The following is a 26,468-nucleotide window of genomic DNA, read 5'->3' as shown; positions in this document are numbered from 1 at the left end:
TAACTCTCCAATGAAACAAGAAAGAACAACACACTGAATCTTCTTAACATCCTCATGATGAACACAATTAATTCAGAACTGACACACACATATATGTATATATATATATCTTACTACTAACAGACTTTTACGAAGTTGGAGAATAGGACTCTTGGTAACACTTGCTGGATACACAATTTCTAAAGCCATGGTTGAAGCTTGAATATCCAATCAAGGACATCATGTAATCTCAGATGTGTAGTACAACATACTTGAAAAAAAGCAACCCATGTGTATTTGACCACGGGCTAGTCAGTTAGTGCGTACAAAACATCTTCTTTTCATCAGATTTAACCTGAAGCATGGTAGATGATTCCAACGCTCTTCCAAGTGGAAGACTTCAGTTCCATGAATCGAGACATGGTAACATACATGTAGACAAAAAGGCACCTTTGGATTCCCCTCTCTTCCAAGATGAGGTTGCATGGCATGGAAGAAATCTAAAGTCAATTATGGAATACTCTGTTGGATAAACAAGGAAAGAATTCCATGCACAGAGCATAAATTTCAATGACACCCTGAAATCTCAAAGATACCATAGGGCTTACTGATTTTAACCTCTGTGCAACTTGTTCGTTTTGACTTTGAGAAACGAGGAGGAGTTAAGAATGACCATACTGCAATGCTATAGGCAGTGCCTCTTCTTTGCTTTTTTGAACTTCCTTGCTGCCCACTGAGAGGCGTCCACACTGTGTCTGCTGGCACTGGCAAAGATGCTCTCACAGACAGCTTTTGAGGAAGCCATCAGAAGAAGAGAAATTTTTGCCACAGTGGCTAAAATCTGAGGGGATTGGAAGGGAGGAAATGAATTCAATAGTTGGTTCTGGGAAATACTGAACGGCTGGCAGACTTGAAGGTCGGGACACTTTAGAAAGTCAAGGTTGCCTAGACGCATTTCCTTTTCTGATAACCTTCATACTTATTATGTTGCAGGCTAAAACTTTGAGAGGTGCTTCCCTTCTGGCAGGACAGGTAAGCAGTGACGATGCTTCCCATGGTGTCTTTTGTTTGTAGGCAGGCTGCAGTCTCGGCTGACTAAATATTTACCTACTGTGTACCTCTAGAGATGAGAATCATTTGACGTCCCTCTTATGGCTAAACAACCTAGGCTTCATCTTGCCTCTTGCTGGTGGAACACTTGTTATGGCCCTGGCATTGTAGGGGACTTAGCTAGGTAGTCCCAACCCAAGCAAGTGACAAGGATACTACCTAATACCATTAGTATGTTGAGGTGCATTTGGAAAACCAACAGTTGGGTGAAGTTATTGGACTATGTGACTTTCTTTTGTAGCTACCCTTGAAGCTTCCAATTCTAAATAATATATCCAGAAGTACTAAGAAAAGCCTTCTCCCAGCTCCTTCCCTTATGGACATTCAAGCTCAAAGAATTAAACTCTTCTTTCTGCCCTGACAGGTGTGGAACCCAAAGGAAGATGATAGGGTGTTAGGAGTCTAGACCCCTAGAGCACAGAACAATAACCCTCACAAATTTCATCTATCCTTGATCCTCTGGCGTGGATACTAAGAGAGCAACCCATGCGTTTTCACGTCCTTGTAAGTAGCATGGAAACTTGCAATCTTGCCCTCTAAAATTCAGGTGAATTGCCATAAAGTTTTCGCAGCCCCAAACAGAGCTGACAATGAACCATAATTATTCTTTTTATAAATGATTATGGATTATGTTGAGCCAGAAATCTAGTTGTCCATTGTTGGAAAAATCAAAACAAAACAAAACAAAACGAAGAATATTTTTGGTATTAAATGCAATGCCTTCCTTCATCTTAGAAACTGGGTGGATTTGAGTTCATTTGAAGAAACATGACATGAGAGGTGATAAGAAGAGAAGGTTCAGGAATCAGGAACACAGAACCCAACTCCTGTCCCTGTCAATGTCCTGTGGGATACCTGGAAATGTATATGGACCAAAATGTAGCTTGGCTTGTGTGTTCCAATTTGTTGTCCAAGGAAATATGGAACGAGCTGGTGGTCATGTGACATACATCACAAAATCCTCCAGAGCATTGACAATTGCAGGACAACTGGAAGGCTCAATACTGGCCACTGTAAGATGGAGAGGAACATACATGGAAGAAAGGAACAGGAGGAGGAATCCTAAAGTAGGGTTAAGAGGAAGAGCATAGAATCAAAACCGCAAATTAGGATGTTGAAAAAATCTTATCTAGATAGGAACAAAGTCATTTTGCTTACTTGAATGTTTTCTCTATTCTTACCAAAATCTCTGTTGTAAAGATTAAGTACATAAGTTCAGGGAACATTCACAGCTACCCGATTTGGGGCCAGTGATACCCACCAAATGCAATGTTTTGACCTCTATTTTTCTCATATGGTGTCAGAGGGGAAAGGCTCTTCAATCCTGTCACTGTGTTTCCCCACCACCTTTGACAGAATGTGCTACATGCCTCCTGCACAGTTTTGAACTTTCTTGTCAAGGCCCAGGAGTCTAGCTCTCTGGGGTTTCACTTGGTAGGTGAAAACTCATGTGTTGAGCGAAGGCCTTTCTGGATCTATGATGACAACAGGTCTCTGAGGACGTTGACTGACTTGAACAGATGCGATCTGAGGTCCAGATATGAGGTCCTCGTGAGACCCATGAGGAGTTCATAGCCTGCCTTGCACTCTTCCCTCTTCAGAGAGGATGAGAACTGTGCAGTATGGCATCAGATTCTGAGATTTTTCGAAAACGGCCTCATAACAATACCCATACTTGGTTTGATACAATCTTCATTGCTTTCTATTTTCAAAGAGATAGAAATGATTCCAAGTGATAGGGAGACAACCTTTACTATAGGAGTAGGCACATATATCAGGTAGAGATGACTGTAGGTGCAAATGACGTACTCAAAAAATATGTAAGAACTGATGAATTCGAACGTGCTGCTCATTCCTAGTCTCCGGCGATGTACCCTTGCACATATGTGGTAAAGTGTCAGGCTGGGAGGTTAGGGCTCATGCCAGTAGTCCCAAGAATATTGGAGGACAATGACTGCCCTCGCACTTTTCCCAAAGTTGTGTAAAGGCTGACGTATAACTAATAATTAAAGGATCATTCAATTTATATAGAGGGAAAATTGAAATGGTCTTTCCTGTTGGAGGATTGGTAAATTCTAGATAATAATGGCTAGGTGAGAAACCAGGGCACCTGTTTGAGACATTCCCTAGTTTTATTGGTGTTCATCATTTATGTCTTAGCTGCCAAAATCTTCCAGAGCATGTTGTGTTTACCTATCTCTTTCTCGCATGGAAACCATCTCAGTTGATCCATCATGAGAAATGACAATTGGGCTTTGCTTTCTGTTACTTGTTGTTGTTGTTTTTCTTTTCCTCCTGGGTACATTCATCCTCTTATTGCCGCTCTCACACAGATGCAAATCATCTATTCTAACAAAATTTGCGTGTTACCCAAGATCTATGAAAACAACTATTCCTTTATGAAACAAGGAAAGATATTTCTAAAGAACATGTTGCTAGCTGGTAGACCCACAATCCTTATAATGGATCAGATGCGCTAACTCTTCAATGAAACAAGAAAGAACCACACACTGAATCTTCTTAACATCCTCATGATGAACACAATTAATTCAGAACTGACACACACATATATGTATATATATATATATATATATATATCTTACTACTAACAGACTTTTACGAAGCTGTAGTGTAGGACTCTTGGTAACACTTGCTGGATACACAATTTCTAAAGCCATGTTTGAAGCTTGAATATCCAATCAAGGACATCATGTAATCTCAGATGTGTAGTACAACATACTCGATAAAAAGCAACCCATGTGTATTTGACCACGGGCTAGTCAGTTAGTGCGAAGAAAACATCTTCTTTTCATCAGATTTAACCTAAAGCATGGTAGATGATTCCAACGCTCTTCCAATTGGAAGACTTGAGTTCCATGAATCGAGACATGGTAACATACATGTAGACAAAAAGGTACCTTTGGATTCCCCTCTCTTCCAAGATGAGGTTGCATGGCATGGAAGAAATCTAAAGTCAATTATGGAACACTCTGTTGGATAAACAAGGAGAGAATTCCATGCACAGAGGACAAATTTCAATGACACCCTGAAATCTCAAAGATACCATTGGGCTTACTGACTTTCACCTCTGTGCAACTTGGTCGTTTTGACTTTGAGAAAGGAGGAGTTAAGAATGACCATACTGCAATGCTATACTCACTGCTTCTTCTTTGCTTTGTTCAACTTCCTCGCTGCCCACTGAGAGGCGTCCACACTGTGCCTGCTGGCACTGGCAAAGATGCTCTCACAGACAGCTTCTGAGGAAGTCATCAGAAGAAGAGAAATCCTTGCCACAGTGGCTAAAATCTGAGGGGATTTGAAGGGAGGAAATTAATTCAATAGTTGGTTCTGGGAAAGACTGAACTGCTGGCAGACTTGAGGGTCGGGACACTTTAGAAAGTCAAGGTTGCCTAGACGCATTTCATTTTCTGATAACCTTCATACTTATTATGTTGCAGGCTAAAACTTGGAGAGGTGCTTCCCTTCTGGCAGGACAGGTAAGCAGTGACGCTGCTTCCCATGGTGTCTTTTGTTTGTAGACAGGCTGCATTCTCGCTGACGAAATATTTACCTACTGTGTACCACAAGAGATGAGATTTATTTAACGTCCCTCTCATGGCTAAACAACCTAGGCTTCATCTTGCCTATTGATGGTGGAACACTTGCTATGGCCCTGGCATTGTAGGGGACTTAGCTAGGTAGACCAAACCCAAGCAAGTGACAAGGATACTAACTAATACCATTAGTATTTTGAGGTGCATTTGGAAAACCAACAGTTAGGTGAAGTTATTGGCATATTTGACTTTCTTTTGAAGCTAGCATTGAAGCTTCCAATTCTAAATAATATATCCAGAAGGACTAAGAAAAGCCTTCTCCCAGCTCCTTCCCTTATCGACATTCAAGCTCAAAGAATTAAACTCTTATTTCTGCCCTGACAGGTGTGGAACCCAAAGGAAGATGATAGGGTTTTAGGAGTCTAGACCCCTAGAGCACAGAACAATAACCCTCACAAATTTCATCTATCATTGATCCTCTGGCGTGGATACTAAGAGAGCAACCCATGCGTTTTCACTTCCTTGTAAGTAGCATGGAAACATGCAATATTGCCCTCTAAAATTCAGGTGAATTGCCATAAAGTTTTCAAAAACCCAAACAGAGCTGACAATGAACCGTATTTATTCTTTTTATAAATGATTATGGATTATGTTGAGCCAGAAATCTAGTTGTCCATTGTCAGAACAAAACAAAACAAAACTAAGAATATTTTTGGTATTAAATGCAATGGCTTCCTTCATCTTGGAACCTGGGTGGTGTTGAGTTCATTTGAAGAAACATGACATGAGAGGTGATAAGAAGAGAAGGTTCAGGAATCAGGCACACAGAACCCAACTCCTGTCCCTGTCAATGTCCTGTGGGATACCTGGTGATGTATATGGACCAAAATATAGCTTGGCCTGTGTGTTGCTTTTTGTTGTCCAAGGAAATATGGAAGGAGCTGTTGGTCATGCGACATACATCACAAAATCCTCCAGAGCATTGACAATTGCAGGACAACTGGAAGGCTCAATACTGTGCACTGTAAGATGGAGAGGAACATACATGGAAGACAGGGAACCTGAGGAGGAAGTGTAAAGGCGGGTTAACATGATGAACATAGAATCAAAACCGCAAATTAGGATGTTGAAAAAATCTTATCTAGATAGGAAAAAAGTCATTTTGCTTTCTTGAATGTTTTCTCTATTCTTACCAAATATTTGTTGTAAAGATTAAATACATAAATTCAAGGAACATTCACAGGTACCCGATTTGGGGCCAGTGACACCCACCAAAGGCAATGTGTTGACCTCTATTTTTCTCATATGGTGTCAAAGGGGAAAGGCTCTTTAATCCTGTCCTCTGTGTTTCCCCAGAACCTTTGACAGAATGAGGTACATGCCTCCTGCACAGTTTTGAACTTCCTTGTCAAGGCCCAGGAGTCTAGCTCTCTGGGATTTCACTTGGTAGGTGAAAACTCATGTGTTGAGCGAAGGCCTTTCTGGATCTATGATGACAACAGGTCTCTGAGGACGTTGACTGACTTGAACAGATGCGATCTGAGGTCCAGATATGAGGTCCTCGTGAGACCCATGAGGAGTTCAGAGCCTGCCTTGCACTCTTCCATCTTCAGAGAGGATGAGAACTGTGCAGTATGGCATCAGATTCTGAGATTTTTCGAAAAAGGCCTCATAACAATACCCATACTTGGTTTGATACAATCTTCATTGCTTCCTATTTTCAAAGAGATAGAAATGATTCCAAGTGATAGGGAGACAACCTTTACTATAGGAGTAGGCACATATATCAGGTAGAGATGACTGTAGGTGCAAATGACGTACTCAAAAAATATGTAAGAACTGATGAATTAGAACGTGCTGCTCATTCCTAGTCTCCGGCGATGTACCCTTGCACATATGTGGTAAAGTGTCAGGCTGGGAGGTTAGGGCTCATTCCAGTAGTCCCAAGAATATTGGAGGACAATGACTGCCCTCGCACTTTTCCCAAAGTTGTGTAAAGGCTGACGTATAACTAATAATTAAAGGATCATTCAATTTATATAGAGGGAAAATTGAAATGGTCTTTCCTGTTGGAGGCTGGGTAAATTCTAGATAATAATGGCTAGGTGAGAAGCCAGGGCACCTGTTGGAGACATTCCCTAGTTTTATTGGTGTTTATCATTTATGTCTTAGCTGCCAAAATCTTCCAGAGCATGTTGTGTTTACCTATCTCTTTCTCGCATGGAAACCATCTCAGTTGATCCATCATGAGAAATGACAATTGGGCTTTGCTTTCTGTTACTTGTTGTTGTTGTTTTTCTTTTCCTTTTGGGTACATTCATCCTCTTATTGCCGCTCTCACACAAATGCAAATCATCTATTCTAACAAAATTTGCGTGTTACCCAAGATCTATGAAAACAACTATTCCTTTATGAAACAAGGAAAGATATTTCTAAAGAACATGTTGCTAGCTGGTAGACCCACAATCCTGATAATGGATCAGATGCACTAACTCTTCAATGAAACAAGAAAGAACCACACACTGAATCTTCTTAACATCCTCATGATGAACACAATTAATTCACAACTGACACACACATATATGTATATATATATATATATATATATATATATCTTACTACTAACAGACTTTTACGAAGCTGTAGCATAGGACTCTTGGTAACACTTGCTGGATACACAATTTCTAAAGCCATGGTTGAAGCTTGAATATCCAATCAAGGACATCATGTAATCTCAGATGTGTAGTACAACATCCTCGATAAAATCAACCCAGTGTATTTGACCACAGGCTAGTCAGTTAGTGCGTAGAAAACATCTTCTTTTCATCAGATTTAACATGAAGCATGGTAGATGATTCCAATGCTCTTCCAAGTGGAAGACTTGAGTTCCATGAATCGAGACATGGTAACATACATGTAGACAAAAAGTTACCTTTGGATTCCCCTCTCTTCCAAGATGAGGTTGCATGGCAGGGAAGAAATCTAAAGTCAATTATGGAACACTCTGTTGGATAAACAAGGAGAGAATTCCATGCACAGAGGACAAATTTCAATGACATCCTGAAATCTCAAAGATACCATTGGGCTTACTGACTTTCACCTCTGTGCAACTTGGTCGTTTTGACTTTGAGAAAGGAGGAGTTAAGAATGACCATACTGCAATGCTATACGCACTGCTTCTTCTTTGCTTTGTCCAACTTCCTCGCTGCCCACTGAGAGGCGTACACAATGTGCCTGTTGGCACTGGCAAAGATGCTCTCACAGATAGCTTCTGAGGAAGTCATCAGAAGAGGAGAAATCCTTGCCACAGTGGCTAAAATCTGAGGGGATTGGAAGGGAGGAAATGAATTCAATAGTTGGTTCTGGGAAAGACTGAACTGCTGGCAGACTTGAAGGTCGGGACACTTTAGAAAGTCAAGGTTGCCTAGACGCATTTCATTTTCTGATAACCTTCATACTTATTATGTTGCAGGCTAAAACTTGGAGAGGTGCTTCCCTTCTGGCAGGACAGGTAAGTGACGCTGCTTCCCATTGTGTCTTTTGTTTGTAGGCAGGCTGCATTCTCGCCTGACTAAATATTTACCTACTGTGTACCACAAGAGATGAGAATTATTTAACGTCCCTCTCATGGCTAAACAACCTAGGCTTTGTCTTGCCTCTTGATGGTGGAACACTTGCTATGGCCCTGGCATTGTAGGGGACTTAGCTAGGTAGTCCCAACCCAAGCAAGTGACAAGGATACTACCTAATACCATTAGTATTTTGAGGTGGATTTGGAAAACCAACAGTTGGGTGAAGTTATTGGCATATTTGACTTTCTTTTGAAGCTACCATTGAAGCTTCCAATTCTAAATAATATATCCAGAAGTACTAAGAAAAGCCTTCTCCCAGCTCCTTCCCTTATCGACATTCAAGCTCAAAGAATTAAACTCTAATTTCTGCCCTGACAGGTGTGGAACCCAAAGGACGATGATAAGGTGTTAGGAGTCTAGACCCCTAGAGCACAGAACAATAACCCTCACAAATTTCATCTATCCTTGATCCTCTGGCGTGGATACTAAGAGAGCCACCCATGCGTTTTCACTTCCTTGTAAGTAGCATGGAAACATGCAATCTTGCCCTTAAAATTCAGGTGAATTGTCATAAATTTTTCAAAAACTCAAACAAAGCTGACAATGAACCATATTTATTCTTTTTATAAATGATTATGGATTATGTTGAGCCAGAAATCTAGTTGTCCATTGTCGGAACAAAAAAAAACAAAACTAAGAATATTTTTGGTATTAAATGCAATGCCTTCCTTCATCTTGGAAACTGGGTGGTGTTGAGTTCATTTGAAGAAACATGACATGAGAGGTGATACGAAGAGAAGGTTCAGGAATCAGGCACACAGAACCCAACTCCTGTCCCTGTCAATGTCCTGTGGGATACCTGGTGATGTATATGAACCAAAATGTAGCTTGGCCTGTGTTTTGCTTTTTGTTGTCCAAGGAAATATGGAAGGAGCTGGTGGTCATGCGACATACATCACAAATCCTCCAGAGCATTGACAATTGCAGAACAACTGGAAGGCTCAATACTGTGCACTGTAAGATGGAGAGGAACATACATGGAAGACAGGGAACAGGAGGAGGAAGTGTAAAGGCGGGTTAACATGACGAGCATAGGATCAAAACCGCAAATTAGGATGTTGAAAAAATCTTATCTAGATAGGAAAAAAAGTCATTTTGCTTTCTTGAATGTTTTCTCTATTCTTACCAAATCTTTGTTGTAAAGATTAAATACATAAGTTCAGGGAACATTCACAGGTACCCGATTTGGGGCCAGTGACACCCACCAAAGGCAATGTGTTGACCTCTATTTTTCTCATATGGTGTCAAAGGGGAAAGGCTCTTTAATCCTGTCCTCTGTGTTTCCCCAGAACCTTTGACAGAATGAGCTACATGCCTCCTGCACAGTTTTGAACTTCCTTGTCAAGGCCCAGGAGTCTAGCTCTCTGGGGTTTCACTTGGTAGGTGAAAACTCATGTGTTGAGCAAAGGCCTTTCTGGATCTATGATGACAACAGGTCTCTGAGGACGTTGACTGACTTGAACAGATGCGATCTGAAGTCCAGATATGAGGTCCTCGTGAGAACCATGAGGATTTCAGAGCTTGCCTTGCACTCTTCCCTCTTCAGAGAGGATGAGAACTGTGCAGTATGGCATCAGATTCTGAGATTTTTCGAAAAAGGCCTCATAACAGTACCCATACTTGGTTTGATACAATCTTCATTGCTTTCTATTTTCAAAGAGATAGAAATGATTCCAAGTGATAGGGAGACAACCTTTACTATAGGAATAGGCACATATATCAGATAGAGATGACTGTAGGTGCAAATGACGTACTCAAAAAATATGTAAGAAATGATGAATTCGAACGTGCTGCTCATTCCTAGTCTCCGGCGATGTACCCTTGCAATTATGTGGTAAAGTGTCAGGAGGGGAGGTTAGGGCTCATGCCAGTAGTCCCAAGAATATTGGAGGACAAGGACTGCCCTCGTACTTTACCCAAAGTTGTGTAAAGGCTGACGTATAACTAATAATTAAAGGATCATTCAATTTATATAGAGGGAAAATTGAAATGGTCTTTCCTGCTGGAGGCTGGGTAAATTCTAGATAATAATGGCTAAGTGAGAAGCCAGGGCACCTGTTGGAGACATTCCCTAGTTTTATTGGTGTTCATCATTTATGTCTTAGCTGCCAAAATCTTCCAGAGCATGTTGTGTTTACCTATCTCTCTCTCGCATGGAAACCATCTCAGTTGATCCTTCATGAGAAATGACAATTGGGCTTTGCTTTCTGTTATTTGTTGTTGTTGTTTCTGTTTTCCTCCTGGGTACATTCATCCTCTCATTGCCGCTCTCACACAGATGCAAATCATCTATTCTAACAAAATTTGCGTGTTACCCAAGATCTATGAAAACAACTATTCCTTCATGAAACAAGGAAAGATATTTCTAAAGAACATGTTGCTAGCTGGTAGATCTACAATCCTGATAATGGATCAGAGGCGCTAACTCTCCAATGAAACAAGAAAGAACAACACACTGAATCTTCTTAACATCCTCATGATGAACACAATTAATTCAGAACTGACACACACATATATGTATATATATATATCTTACTACTAACAGACTTTTACGAAGTTGGAGAATAGGACTCTTGGTAACACTTGCTGGATACACAATTTCTAAAGCCATGGTTGAAGCTTGAATATCCAATCAAGGACATCATGTAATCTCAGATGTGTAGTACAACATACTTGAAAAAAAGCAACCCATGTGTATTTGACCACGGGCTAGTCAGTTAGTGCGTACAAAACATCTTCTTTTCATCAGATTTAACCTGAAGCATGGTAGATGATTCCAACGCTCTTCCAAGTGGAAGACTTCAGTTCCATGAATCGAGACATGGTAACATACATGTAGACAAAAAGGCACCTTTGGATTCCCCTCTCATCCAAGATGAGGTTGCATGGCATGGAAGAAATCTAAAGTCAATTATGGAATACTCTGTTGGATAAACAAGGAAAGAATTCCATGCACAGAGCATAAATTTCAATGACACCCTGAAATCTCAAAGATACCATAGGGCTTACTGATTTTAACCTCTGTGCAACTTGTTCGTTTTGACTTTGAGAAACGAGGAGGAGTTAAGAATGACCATACTGCAATGCTATAGGCAGTGCCTCTTCTTTGCTTTGTTGAACTTCCTTGCTGCCCACTGAGAGGCGTCCACACTGTGTCTGCTGGCACTGGCAAAGATGCTCTCACAGACAGCTTTTGAGGAAGCCATCAGAAGAAGAGAAATTTTTGCCACAGTGGCTAAAATCTGAGGGGATTGGAAGGGAGGAAATGAATTCAATAGTTGGTTCTGGGAAATACTGAACGGCTGGCAGACTTGAAGGTCGGGACACTTTAGAAAGTCAAGGTTGCCCAGACGCATTTCCTTTTCTGATAACCTTCATACTTATTATGTTGCAGGCTAAAACTTGGAGAGGTGCTTCCCTTCTGGCAGGACAGGTAAGCAGTGACGCTGCTTCCCATGGTGTCTTTTGTTTGTAGGCAGGCTGCAGTCTCGGCTGACTAAATATTTACCTACTGTGTACCTCTAGAGATGAGAATCATTTGACGTCCCTCTTATGGCTAAACAACCTAGGCTTCATCTTGCCTCTTGCTGGTGGAACACTTGTTATGGCCCTGGCATTGTAGGGGACTTAGCTAGGTAGTCCCAACCCAAGCAAGTGACAAGGATACTACCTAATACCATTAGTATGTTGATGTGCATTTGGAAAACCATTAGTTGGGTGAAGTTATTGGACTATGTGACTTTCTTTTGTAGCTACCCTTGAAGCTTCCAATTCTAAATAATATATCCAGAAGTACTAAGAAAAGCCTTCTCCCAGGTCCTTCCCTTATGGACATTCAAGCTCAAAGAATTAAACTCTTCTTTCTGCCCTGACAGGTGTGGAACCCAAAGGAAGATGATAGGGTGTTAGGAGTCTAGACCCCTAGAGCACAGAACAAAAACCCTCACAAATTTCATCTATCATTGATCCTCTGGCGTGGATACTAAGAGAGCAACCCATGCGTTTTCACGTCCTTGTAAGTAGCATGGAAACTTGCAATCTTGCCCTCTAAAATTCAGGTGAATTGCCATAAAGTTTTCGCAGCCCCAAACAGAGCTGACAATGAACCATAATTATTCTTTTTATAAATGACTATGGATTATGTTGAGCCAGAAATCTAGTTGTCCATTGTCGGAAAAATCAAAACAAAACAAAACAAAACGAAGAATATTTTTGGTATTAAATGCAATGCCTTCCTTCATCTTGGAAACTGGGTGGATTTGAGTTCATTTGAAGAAACATGACATGAGAGGTGATAAGAAGAGAAGGTTCAGGAATCAGGAACACAGAACCCGACTCCTGTCCCTGTCAATGTCCTGTGGGATACCTGGAAATGTATATGGACCAAAATGTAGCTTGGCTTGTGTGTTCCAATTTGTTGTCCAAGGAAATATGGAACGAGCTGGTGGTCATGTGACATACATCACAAAATCCTCCAGAGAATTGACAATTGCAGGACAACTGGAAGGCTCAATACTGGCCACTGTAAGATGGAGAGGAAGATACATGGAAGAAAGGAACAGGAGGAGGAATCCTAAAGTAGGGTTAAGAGGAAGAGCATAGAATCAAAACCGCAAATTAGGATGTTGAAAAAATCTTATCTAGATAGGAACAAAGTCATTTTGCTTACTTGAATGTTTTCTCTATTCTTACCAAAATCTCTGTTGTAAAGATTAAGTACATAAGTTCAGGGAACATTCACAGCTACCCGATTTGGGGCCAGTGATACCCACCATATGCAATGTTTTGACCTCTATTTTTCTCATATGGTGTCAGAGGGGAAAGGCTCTTCAATCCTGTCACTGTGTTTCCCCACCACCTTTGACAGAATGTGCTACATGCCTCCTGCACAGTTTTGAACTTTATTGTCAAGGCACAGGAGTCTAGCTCTCTGGGGTTTCACTTGGTAGGTGAAAACTCATGTGTTGAGCGAAGGCCTTTCTGGATCTATGATGACAACAGGTATCTGAGGACGTTGACTGACTTGAGCAGATGTAATCTGAGGTCCAGATATGAGGTCCTTGTGAGACCCATGAGTATTTCAGAGCCTGCCTGGCACTCTTCCCTCTTCAAAGAGGATGAGAACTGTGCAGTTTGGCATCAGATTCTGAGATTTTTCGAAAAAGGCCTCATAGCAGTACCCATACTTGGTTTGATACATTCTTCATTGCTTTCTATTTTCAAAGAGATTGAAATGATTCCAAGTGATAGGGAGACAGCCTTTACTATAGGAGTAGGCACATATATCAGGTAGAGATGACTGAAGGTGCAAATGATATACTCAAAAAATATCTAAGAACTGATGAATTCGAACGTGGTGCTCATTCCTAGTCTCGGTCGATGTACCCTTGCACATATGTGGTAAAGTGTCAGGAGCAGAATTTATGGCTCATGCCAGGAGAACCAAGAATATTGGAGGACAATGACTGCCCTCGCCCTTTACCCAATGTTGTGTAAAGGCTGACGTAAAACAAATAATTCCAGGATCATTCAATTTATATAGAGGGAAAATTGAAATGGCCTTTCCTGTTGGAGGCTGGGTAAATTCTAGATAATAATGGCTAGGTGATAAGCCAGGGCACCTGTTTGAGACATTCCCTAGTTTTATTGGTGTTCTTCAATTATGCCATAGCTGCCAAAATCTTCCAGAGCATGTTGTGTTTACCTATCTCTCTCTCTCGCATGGAAACCATCTCAGTTGATCCATCATGGAAATGACAATTGGGGTTTGCTTTCTGTTATTTCTTGCTGTTGTTTCTGTTTTCCACCTGCGTACATTCTTCCTCTTATTGCAGCTCTCACACAGATGCACATCATCTCTTCTAACAAAATTTTCGTGTTACCCAAGATCTATGAAAACAACTATTCCTTTAAAAAACAAGGAAAGATATTTCTAAAGAACATGTTGCTAGCTGGTAGACCCACAGTCCTGATAATGGAGCAGACACGCTAACTCTCCAATGAAACAAGAACGAACCACACACTGAATCTTCTTAATATCCTCATGATGAACATAACTAATTCAGAACTGACACACACACACACACACACACACACACACACACACACACACACACACATATATATATATATATATATATATATATATATATATATATATATCTTACTACTAACAGACATTTAGGAAGCAGGAGGATAGGACTCTTGGTAACTCTTGCTGGATACACAATTTCTACAACCATGGTTGAAACTTGAATATCCAATCAAGGACATCATGTAATCTCAGATGTGTAGTACAACATACTCTATTAAAAAGCAACCCATGAGTATTGGACCACAGGCTAGTCAGTTAGTGCGTACAAAACATCTTCTTTTCATCAGATTTAACCTGAAGCATGGTAGATGATTCCAACGCTCTTCCAAGTGGAAGACTTGAGTTCCATGAATCGAGACATGGTAACATACATGTAGACAAAAAGGCACCTTTGGATTCCCCTCTCTTCCAAGATGAGGTTGCATGGCATGGAAGAAATCTAAAGTCAATTATGGAATACTCTGTTGGATAAACAAGGGAAGAATTCCATGCACAGAGCATAAATTTCAATGACTCCCTGAAATCTCAAAGATACCATAGGGCTTACTGACTTTCACCTCTATGCAACTTGTTTGTTTTGACTCTTTGAGAAACGAGGAGGAGTTAAGAATGACCATACTGCAATGCTATAGGCAGTGCCTCTTCTTTGCTTTGTTGAACTTCCTTGCTGCCCACTGAGAGGCGTCCACACTGTGTCTGCTGGCACTGGCAAAGATGCTATCACAGACAGCTTTTGAGGAAGCCATCAGAAGAAGAGAAATTTTTGCCCCAGTGGCTAAAATCTGAGGGGATTGGAAGGGAGGAAATGAATTCAATAGTTGGTTCTGGGAAATACTGAACGGCTGGCAGACTTGAAGGTCGGGACACTTTAGAAAATCAAGGTTGCCTAGACGCATTTCCTTTTCTGATAACCTTCATACTTATTATGTTGCAGGCTAAAACTTGGAGAGGTTTCCCTTCTGGCAGGACAGGTAAGCAGTGACGCTGCTTCCCATGGTGTCTTTTGTTTGTAGGCAGGCTGCAGTCTCGGCTGACTAAATATTTACTTACTGTGTACCTCTAGAGATGAGAATCATTTGACCTCCCTCTTATGGCTAAACAACCTAGGCTTCATCTTGCCTCTTGCTGGTGGAACACTTGTTATGGCCCTGGCCTTGTAGGGGACTTAGCTAGGTAGTCCCAACCCAAGCAAGTGACAAGGATACTACCTAATACCATTAGTATGTTGATGTGCATTTGGAAAACCATTAGTTGGGTGAAGTTATTGGTCTATGTGACTTTCTTTTGTAGCTACCCTTGAAGCTTCCAATTCTAAATAATATATCCAGAAGTACTAAGAATAGCCTTCTCCCAGCTCCTTCCCTTATGGACATTCAAGCTCAAAGAATTAAACTCTTCTTTCTGCCCTGACAGGTGTGGAACCCAAAGGAAGATGATAGGGTGTTAGGAGTCTAGACACCTAGAGCACAGAACAATAACCCTCACAAATTTCATCTATCCTTGATCCTCTGGCGTGGATACTAAGAGAGCAACCCATGCGTTTTCACGTCCTTGTAAGTAGCATGGAAACTTGCAATCTTGCCCTCTAAAATTCAGGTGAATTGCCATAAAGTTTTCGCAGCCCCAAACAGAGCTGACAATGAACCATAATTATCCTTTTTATAAATGATTATGGATTATGTTGAGCCAGAAATCTAGTTGTCCATTGTCGGAAAAATCAAAACAAAACAAAACAAAACAAAGAATATTTTTGGTATTAAATGCAATGCCTTCCTTCATCTTGGAAACTGGGTGGATTTGAGTTCATTTGAAGAAACATGACATGAGAGGTGATAAGAAGAGAAGGTTCAGGAATCAGGAACACAGAAACCAACTCCTGTCCCTGTCAATGTCCTGTGGGATACCTGGAAATGTATATGGACCAAAATGTAGCTTGGCTTGTGTGTTCCAATTTGTTGTCCAAGGAAATATGGAACGAGCTGGTGGTCATGTGACATGCATCACAAAATCCTCCAGAGCATTGACAATTGCAGGACAACTGGACGGCTCAATACTGGGCACTGTAAGATGGAGAGGAACATACATGGAAGAAAGGAACAGGAGGAGGAATCTTAAAGTAGGGTTAAGAGGAAGAGCATAGAATCAAAACCGCGAATTAGGATGTTGAAAAAATCTTATCTAGATAGGAACAAAGTCATTTTGCTTACTTGAATGTTTTCTCTATTCTTACCAAAATCTCTGTTGTAAAGATTAAGTACATAATTTCAGGGAACATTCACAGCTACCCGATTTGGGGCCAGTGACACCCACCAAATGCAATGTTTTGACCTCTATTTTTCTCATATGGTGTCAGAGGGGAAAGGCTCTTCAATCCTGTCACTGTGTTTCCCCACCACGTTTGACAGAATGAGCTACATGCCTCCTGCACAGTTTTGAACTTCCTTGTCAAGGCCCAGGAGTCTAGCTCTCTGGGGTTTCACTTGGTAGGTGAAAACTCATGTGTTGAGCGAAGGCCTTTCTGGATCTATGATGACAACAGGTATCTGAGGACGTTGACTGACTTGAGCAGATGTAATCTGAGGTCCAGATATGAGGACCTTGTGAGACCCATGAGGATTTCAGAGCCTGCCTGGCACTCTGCCCTCTTCAGAGAGGATGAGAACTGTGCAGTTTGGCATCAGATTCTGAGATTTTTCGAAAAAGGCCTCATAACAGTACCCATACTTGCTTTGATACTTTCTTCATTGCTTTCTATTTTCAAAGAGATTGAAATGATTCCAAGTGATAGGGAGACAGCCTTTACTATAGGAGTAGGCACATATATCAGGTAGAGATGACTGTAGGTGCAAATGATATACTCAAAAAATATCTAAGAACTGATGAATTCGAACGTGGTGCTCATTCCTAGTCTCGGTCGATGTACCCTTGAACATATGTGGTAAAGTGTCAGGAGCGGCTTTTATGGCTCATGCCAGTAGTCCCAAGAATATTGGAGGACAATGACTGCCCTCGCCCTTTACCCAAATTTGTGTAAAGGCTGACGTATAACAAATAATTCCAGGATCATTCAATTTATATAGAGGAAAAATTGAAATGGTCTTTCCTGTTGGAGGCTGGGTAAATTCTAGATAATAATGGCTAGGTGATAAGCCAGGGCACCTGTTTGAGACATTCCCTAGTTTTATTGGTTTTCTTTAATTATGTGTTAGCTGCCAAAATCTTCCAGAGCATGTTGTGTTTACCTATCTCTCTCTCTCGCATGGAAACCATCTCAGTGGATCCATCATGGAAATGACAATTGGGCTTTGCTTTCTGTTATTTCTTGTTGTTGTTTCTGTTTTCCACCTGCGTACATTCTTCCTCTTATTGCAGCGCTCACACAGATGCACATCATCTCTTCTAACAAAATTTGCGTATTACCCAAGATCTATGAAAACAACTATTCCTTTAAAAAACAAGGAAAGATACTTCTAAAGAACATGTTGCTAGCTGGTAGACCCACAGTCCTGATAATGGAGCAGACACGCTAACTCTCCAATGAAACAAGAACGAACCACACACTGAATCTTCTTAATATCCTCATGATGAACATAATTAATTCAGAACTGACACACACACACACAGATATATATATATATATATATATATATATATATATATATCTTACTACTATATATATATATATATATATATATATCTTACTACTATATATGTATATATATATATAAGATATATATATATATATATATATCTTACTACTAACAGACTTTTAGGAAGCAGGAGGATAGGACTCTTGGTAACTCTTGCTGGATACACAATTTCTACAACCATGGTTGAAACTTGAATATCCAATCAAGGACATCATGTAATCTCAGATGTGTAGTACAACATACTCTATTAAAAAGCAACCCATGAGTATTTGACCACAGGCTGGTCAGTTAGTGCGTACAAAACATCTTCTTTTCATCAGATTTAACCTGAAGCATGGTAGATGATTCCAACGCTCTTCCAAGTGGAAGACTTGAGTTCCATGAATCGAGACATGGTAACATACTTGTAGACAAAAAGGCACCTTTGGATTCCCCTCTCTTCCAAGATGAGGTTGCATGGCATGGAAGAAATCTAAAGTCAATTATGGAATACTCTGTTGGATAAACAAGGAAAGAATTCCATGCACAAAGCATAAATTTCAATGACACCCTGAAATCTCAAAGATACCATAGGGCTTACTGACTTTCACCTCTTTGCTACTTGTTCGTTTTTACTTTGAGAAACGAGGAGGAGTTAAGAATGACCATACTGCAATGCTATAGGCAGTGCCTCTTCTTTGCTTTGTTGAACTTCCTTGCTGCCCACTGAGAGGCATCCACACTGTGTCTGCTGGCACTGGCAAAGATGCTCTCACAGACAGCTTTTGAGGAAGCCATCAGAAGAAGAAAATTTTTGCCACAGTGGCTAAAATCTGAGGGGATTGGAAGGGAGGAAATGAATTCAATAGTTGGTTCTGGGAAATACTGAACAGCTGGCAGACTTGAAGGTCGGGACACTTTAGAAAGTCAAGGTTGCCTAGACGCATTTCCTTTTCTGATAACCTTCATACTTATTATGTTGCAGGCTAAAACTTGGAGAGGTGCTTCCCTTCTGGCAGGACAGGTAAGCAGTGACGCTGCTTCCCATGGTGTCTTTTGTTTGTAGGCAGGCTGCAGTCTCGGCTGACTAAATATTTACCTACTGTGTACCTCTACAGATGAGAATCATTTGACGTCCCTCTGATGGCTAAACAACCTAGGCTTCATCTTGCCTCTTGCTGGTGGAACACTTGTTATGGCCCTGGCATTGTAGGGGACTTAGCTAGGTAGTCCCAACCCAAGCAAGTGACAAGGATACACCCTAATACCATTAGTACGTTGATGTGCGTTTGGAAAACCATTAGTTGGGTGAAGTTATTGGACTATGTGACTTTCTTTTGTAGCTACCCTTGAAGCTTCCAATTCTAAATAATATATCCAGAAGTACTAAGAAAAGCCTTCTCCCAGCTCCTTCCCTTATGGACATTCAAGCTCAAAGAATTAAACTCTTCTTTCTGCCCTGACAGGTGTGGAACCCAAAGGAAGATGATAGGGTGTTAGGAGTCTAGACCCCTAGAGCACAGAACAATAACCCTCACAAATTTCATCTATCCTTGATCCTCTGGCGTGGATACTAAGAGAGCAACCCATGCGTTTTCACGTCCTTGTAAGTAGCATGGAAACTTGCAATCTTGCCCTCTAAAATTCAGGTGAATTGCCATAAATTTTTCGCAGCCCCAAACAGAGCTGACAATGAACCATAATTATTCTTTTTATAAATGATTATGGATTATGTTGAGCCAGAAATCTAGTTGTCCATTGTCGGAAAAATCAAAACAAAACAAAACAAAACGAAGAATATTTTTGGTATTAAATGCAATGCCTTCCTTCATCTTGGAAACTGGGTGGATTTGAGTTCATTTGAAGAAACATGACATGAGAGGTGATAAGAAGAGAAGGTTCAGGAATCAGGAACACAGAACCCAACTCCTGTCCCTGTCAATGTCCTGTGGGATACCTGGAAATGTATATGGACCAAAATGTAGCTTGGCTTGTGTGTTCCAATTTGTTGTCCAAGGAAATATGGAACGAGCTGGTGGTCATGTGACATACATCACAAAATCCTCCAGAGCATTGACAATTGCAGGACAACTGGAAGGCTCAATACTGGGCACTGTAAGATGGAGAGGAACATACATGGAAGAAAGGAACAGGAGGAGGAATCCTAAAGTAGGGTTAAGAGGAAGAGCATAGAATCAAACCCGCAAATTAGGATGTTGACAAAATCTTATCTAGATAGGAACAAAGTCATTTTGCTTACTTGAATGTTTTCTCTATTCTTACCAAAATCTCTGTTGTAAAGATTAAGTACATAATTTCAGGGAACATTCACAGTTACCCGACTTGGGGCCAGTGACACCGACCAAATGCAATGTTTTGACCTCTATTTTTCTCATATGGTGTCAGAGGGGAAAGGCTCTTCAATCCTGTCACTGTGTTTCCCCACCACGTTTGACAGAATGAGCTACATGCCTCCTGCACAGTTTTGAACTTCCTTGTCAAGGCCCAGGAGTCTAGCTCTCTGGGGTTTCACTTGGTAGGTGAAAACTCATGTGTTGAGCGAAGGCCTTTCTGGATCTATGATGACAACAGGTATCTGAGGACGTTGACTGACTTGAGCAGATGTGATCTGAGGTCCAGATATGAGGACCTCGTGAGACCCATGAGGATTTCAGAGCCTGCCTGGCACTCTTCCCTCTTCAGAGAGGATGAGAACTGTGCAGTTTGGCATCAGATTCTGAGATTTTTCGAAAAAGGCCTCATAACAGTACCCATACTTGGTTTGATACTTTCTTCATTGCTTTCTATTTTCAAAGAGATAGAAATGATTCCAATTGATAGGGAGACAGCCTTTACTATAGGAGTAGGCACATATATCAGGTAGAGATGACTGTAGGTGCAAATGATATACTCAAAAAATATCTAAGAACTGATGAATTCGAACGTGGTGCTCATTCCTAGTCTCGGTCGATGTACCCTTGCACATATGTGGTAAAGTGTCAGGAGCGGCTTTTATGGCTCATGCCAGTAGTCCCAAGAATATTGGAGGACAATGACTGCCCTCGCCCTTTACCCAAAGTTGTGTAAAGGCTGACGTATAACAAATAATTCCAGGATCATTCAATTTAGATAGAGGGAAAATTGAAATGGTCTTTCCTGTTGGAGGCTGGGTAAATTCTAGATAATAATGGCTAGGTGATAAGCCAGGGCACCTGTTTGAGACATTCCCTAGTTTTATTGGTGTTCTTCAATTATGTCTTAGCTGCCAAAATCTTCCAGGGCATGTTGTGTTTACCTATCTCTCTCTCTCTCGCATGGAAACCATCTCAGTTGATCCATCATGGAAATGACAATTGGGCTTTGCTTTCTGTTATTTCTTGTTGTTGTTTCTGTTTTCCACCTGCGTACATTCTTCCTCTTATTGCAGCTCTCACACAGATGCACATCATCTCTTCTAACAAAATTTGCGTGTTAAACAAGATCTATAAAAACAACTATTCCTTTAAAAAAAGAGGAAAGATATTTCTAAAGAACATGTTGCTAGCTGGTAGACCCACAGTCCTGATAATGGAGCAGACACGCTAACTCTCCAATGAAACAAGAACGAACCACACACTGAATCTTCTTAATATCCTCATGATGAACATAATTAATTCAGAACTTACACACACACACACACAGATATATATATATATATATATATATATATATATATATATATATATATATATCTTACTACTAACAGACTTTTAGGAAGCAGGAGGATAGGACTCTTGGTAACTCTTGCTGGATACACAATTTCTACAACCATGGTTGAAACTTGAATATCCAATCAAGGACATCATGTAATCTCAGATGTGTAGTACAACATACTCTATTAAAAAGCAACCCATGAGTATTTGACCACAGGCTGGTCAGTTAGTGCGTACAAAACATCTTCTTTTCATCAGATTTAACCTGAAGCATGGTAGATGATTCCAATGCTCTTCCAAGTGGAAGACTTGAGTTCCATGAATCGAGACATGGTAACATACATGTAGACAAAAAGGCACCTTTGGATTCCCCTCTCTTCCAAGATGAGGTTGCATGGCATGGAAGAAATCTAAAGTCAATTATGGAATACTCTGTTGGATAAACAAGGAAAGAATTCCATGCACAGAGGATAAATTTCAATGACACCCTGAAATCTCAAAGATACCATAGGGCTTACTGACTTTCACCTCTGTGCTACTTGTTCGTTTTTACTTTGAGAAACGAGGAGGAGTTAAGAATGACCATACTGCAATGCTATAGGCAGTGCCTCTTCTTTGCTTTGTTGAACTTCCTTGCTGCCCACTGAGAGGTGTCCACACTGTGTCTGCTGGCACTGGCAAAGATGCTCTCACAGACAGCTTTTGAGGAAGCCATCAGAAGAAGAGAAATTTTTGCCACAGTGGCTAAAATCTGAGGGGATTGGAAGGGAGGAAATGAATTCAATAGTTGGTTCTGGAAAATACTGAACGGCTGGCAGACTTGAAGGTCGGGACACTTTAGAAAGTCAAGGTTGCCTAGACACCTTTCCTTTTCTGATAACCTTCATACTTATTATGTTGCAGGCTAAAACTTGGAGAGGTGCTTCCCTTCTGGCAGGACAGGTAAGCAATGACGCTGCTTCCCATGGTGTCTTTTGTTTGTAGGCAGGCTGCAGTCTCGGCTGACTAAATATTTACCTACTGTGTACCTCTAGAGATGAGAATCATTTGACGTCCCTCTTATGACTAAACAACCTAGGCTTCATCTTGCCTCTTGCTGGTGGAACACTTGTTATGGCCCTGGCATTGTAGGGGACTTAGCTAGGTAGTCCCAACCCAAGCAAGTGACAAGGATACTACCTAATACCATTAGTATGTTGATGTGCATTTGAAAAACCATTAGTTGGGTGAAGTTATTGGACTATGTGACTTTCTTTTGTAGCTACCCTTGAAGCTTCCAATTCTAAATAATATATCCAGAAGTACTAAGAAAAGCCTTCTCCCAGCTCCTTCCCTTATGGACATTCAAGCTCAAAGAATTAAACTCTTCTTTCTGCCCTGACAGGTGTGGAACCCAAAGGAAGATGATATTGTGTTAGGAGTCTAGACCCCTAGAGCACAGAACAATAACCCTCACAAATTTCATCTATCCTTGATCCTCTGGCGTGGATACTAAGAGAGCAACCCATGCGTTTTCACGTCCATGTAAGTAGCATGGAAACTTGCAATCTTGCCCTCTAAAATTCAGGTGAATTGCCATAAAGTTTTCGCAGCCCCAAACAGAGCTGACAATGAACCATAATTATTCTTTTTATAAATGATTATGGATTATGTTGAGCCAGAAATCTAGTTGTCCATTGTCGGAAAAATCAAAACAAAACAAAACAAAACGAAGAATATTTTTGGTATTAAATGCAATGCCTTCCTTCATCTTGGAAACTGGGTGGATTTGAGTTCATTTGAAGAAACATGACATGAGAGGTGATTAGAAGAGAAGGTTCAGGAATCAGGAACACAGAACCCAACTCCTGTCCCTGTCAATGTCCTGTGGGATACCTGGAAATGTATATGGACCAAAATGTAGCTTGGCTTGTGTGTTCCAATTTGTTGTCCAAGGAAATATGGAACGAGCTGGTGGTCATGTGACATACATCACAAAATCCTCCAGAGCATTGAAAATTGCAGGACAACTGGAAGGCTCAATACTGGGCACTGTAAGATGGAGAGGAACATACATGGAAGAAAGGAACAGGAGGAGGAATCCTAAAGTAGGGTTAAGAGGAAGAGTATAGAATCAAAACCGCAAATTAGGATGTTGACAAAATCTTATCTAGATAGGAACAAAGTCATTTTGCTTACTTGAATGTTTTCTCTATTCTTACCAAAATCTCTGTTGTAAAGATTAAGTACATAATTTCAGGGAACATTCACAGCTACCCGACTTGGGGCCAGTGACACCCACCAAATGCAATGTTTTGACCTCTATTTTTCTCATATGGTGTCAGAAGGGAAAGGCTCTTCAATCCTGTCACTGTGTTTCCCCACCACCTTTGACAGAATGAGCTACATGCCTCCTGCACAGTTTTGAACTTCCTTGTCAAGGCCCAGGAGTCTAGCTCTCTGGGGTTTCACTTGGTAGGTGAAAACTCATGTGTTGAGCGAAGGCCTTTCTGGATCTATGATGACAACAGGTATCTGAGGACGTTGACTGACTTGAGCAGATGTGATCTGAGGTCCAGATATGAGGACCTCGTGAGACCCATGAGGATTTCAGAGCCTGCCTGGCACTCTTCCCTCTTCAGAGAGGATGAGAACTTTGCAGTTTGGCATCAGATTCTGAGATTTTTCGAAAAAGGCCTCATAACAGTACCCATACTTGGTTTGATACTTTCTTCATTGCTTTCTATTTTCAAAGAGATAGAAATGATTCCAATTGATAGGGAGACAGCCTTTACTATAGGAGTAGGCACATATATCAGGTAGAGATGACTGTAGGTGCAAATGATATACTCAAAAAATATCTAAGAACTGATGAATTCGAACGTGGTGCTCATTCCTAGTCTCGGTCGATGTACCCTTGCACATATGTGGTAAAGTGTCAGGAGCGGCTTTTATGGCTCATGCCAGTAGTCCCAAGAATATTGGAGGACAATGACTGCCCTCGCCCTTTACCCAAAGTTGTGTAAAGGCTGACGTATAACAAATAATTCCAGGATCATTCAATTTAGATAGAGGGAAAATTGAAATGGTCTTTCCTGTTGGAGGCTGGGTAAATTCTAGATAATAATGGCTAGGTGATAAGCCAGGGCACCTGTTTGAGACATTCCCTAGTTTTATTGGTGTTCTTCAATTATGTCTTAGCTGCCAAAATCTTCCAGGGCATGTTGTGTTTACCTATCTCTCTCTCTCTCGCATGGAAACCATCTCAGTTGATCCATCATGGAAATGACAATTGGGCTTTGCTTTCTGTTATTTCTTGTTGTTGTTTCTGTTTTCCACCTGCGTACATTCTTCCTCTTATTGCAGCTCTCACACAGATGCACATCATCTCTTCTAACAAAATTTGCGTGTTAAACAAGATCTATAAAAACAACTATTCCTTTAAAAAAAGAGGAAAGATATTTCTAAAGAACATGTTGCTAGCTGGTAGACCCACAGTCCTGATAATGGAGCAGACACGCTAACTCTCCAATGAAACAAGAACGAACCACACACTGAATCTTCTTAATATCCTCATGATGAACATAATTAATTCAGAACTGACACACACACACACACACACACACACACACACACACACACACACATATATATATATATATATATATATATATATATATATATATATATATCTTACTACTAACAGACATTTAGAAAGCAGGAGGATAGGACTCTTGGTAACTCTTGCTGGATACACAATTTCTACAACCATGGTTGAAACTTGAATATCCAATCAAGGACATCATGTAATCTAAGATGTGTAGTACAACATACTCTATTAAAAAGCAACCCATGAGTATTTGACAACAGGCTAGTCAGATAGTGCGTACAAAACATCTTCTTTTCATGAGATTTAACCTGAAGCATGGTAGATGATTCCAACGCTCTTCCAAGTGGAAGAATTGAGTTCCATGAATCGAGACATGGTAACATACATGTAGACAAAAAGGCACCTTTGGATTCCCCTCTCTTCCAAGATGAGGTTGCATGGCATGGAAGAAATCTAAAGTCAATTATGGAATACTCTGTTGGATAAACAAGGAAAGAATTCCATGCACAGAGCATAAATTTCAATGACACCCTGAAATCTCAAAGATACCATAGGGCTTACTGACTTTCACCTCTTTGCTACTTGTTCGTTTTTACTTTGAGAAACGAGGAGGAGTTAAGAATGACCATACTGCAATGCTATAGGCAGTGCCTCTTCTTTGCTTTGTTGAACTTCCTTGCTGCCCACTGAGAGGCGTCCACACTGTGTCTGCTGGCACTGGCAAAGATGCTCTCACAGACAGCTTTTGAGGAAGCCATCAGAAGAAGAAAATTTTTGCCACAGTGGCTAAAATCTGAGGGGATTGGAAGGGAGGAAATGAATTCAATAGTTGGTTCTGGGAAATACTGAACGGCTGGTAGACTTGAAGGTCGGGACACTTTAGAAAGTCAAGGTTGCCTAGACGCATTTCCTTTTCTGATAACCTTCATACTTATTATGTTGCAGGCTAAAACTTGGAGAGGTGCTTCCCTTCTGGCAGGACAGGTAAGCAGTGACGCTGCTTCCCATGGTGTCTTTTGTTTGTAGGCAGGCTGCAGTCTCGGCTGACTAAATATTTACCTACTGTGTACCTCTAGAGATGAGAATCATTTGACGTCCCTCTTATGGCTAAACAACCTAGGCTTCATCTTGCCTCTTGCTGGTGGAACACTTGTTATGGCCCTGGCATTGTAGGGGACTTAGCTAGGTA

At 40.8% G+C, this 26,468-nt stretch overlaps 7 non-coding genes across 7 annotated transcripts; all 7 read left to right on the top strand.

Annotated features, from left to right (window-relative positions):
* Positions 1 to 2,560: 2,560 nt before the first annotated feature.
* LOC132647861 (small nucleolar RNA SNORD109A) lies at positions 2,561 to 2,625 on the top strand. The gene has a single exon (XR_009586201.1). It is a non-coding gene; the product is annotated as a small nucleolar RNA SNORD109A (small nucleolar RNA).
* Positions 2,626 to 6,126: 3,501 nt separating this feature from the next.
* On the top strand, positions 6,127 to 6,191 carry LOC132647860 (small nucleolar RNA SNORD109A). The gene has a single exon (XR_009586200.1). It is a non-coding gene; the product is annotated as a small nucleolar RNA SNORD109A (small nucleolar RNA).
* Positions 6,192 to 9,691: 3,500 nt separating this feature from the next.
* On the top strand, positions 9,692 to 9,756 carry LOC132647430 (small nucleolar RNA SNORD109A). The gene has a single exon (XR_009585798.1). It is a non-coding gene; the product is annotated as a small nucleolar RNA SNORD109A (small nucleolar RNA).
* Positions 9,757 to 13,257: 3,501 nt separating this feature from the next.
* Positions 13,258 to 13,322, top strand: LOC132647635 (small nucleolar RNA SNORD109A). Its single transcript, XR_009585981.1, has one exon. It is a non-coding gene; the product is annotated as a small nucleolar RNA SNORD109A (small nucleolar RNA).
* Positions 13,323 to 16,889: 3,567 nt separating this feature from the next.
* LOC132647634 (small nucleolar RNA SNORD109A) lies at positions 16,890 to 16,954 on the top strand. The gene has a single exon (XR_009585980.1). It is a non-coding gene; the product is annotated as a small nucleolar RNA SNORD109A (small nucleolar RNA).
* Positions 16,955 to 20,571: 3,617 nt separating this feature from the next.
* On the top strand, positions 20,572 to 20,636 carry LOC132647707 (small nucleolar RNA SNORD109A). Its single transcript, XR_009586052.1, has one exon. It is a non-coding gene; the product is annotated as a small nucleolar RNA SNORD109A (small nucleolar RNA).
* Positions 20,637 to 24,181: 3,545 nt separating this feature from the next.
* LOC132647706 (small nucleolar RNA SNORD109A) lies at positions 24,182 to 24,246 on the top strand. Its single transcript, XR_009586051.1, has one exon. It is a non-coding gene; the product is annotated as a small nucleolar RNA SNORD109A (small nucleolar RNA).
* The last annotated feature ends 2,222 nt before the right edge of the window (positions 24,247 to 26,468 follow it).

This window comes from Meriones unguiculatus, chromosome 14 (genome assembly GCF_030254825.1).
Source record: "Meriones unguiculatus strain TT.TT164.6M chromosome 14, Bangor_MerUng_6.1, whole genome shotgun sequence".
NCBI lineage: Eukaryota > Metazoa > Chordata > Mammalia > Rodentia > Muridae > Meriones > Meriones unguiculatus.
The sequence above is the reverse complement of the archived record's forward strand: the minus strand, read 5'-3'. Positions and strand labels throughout refer to the sequence as shown.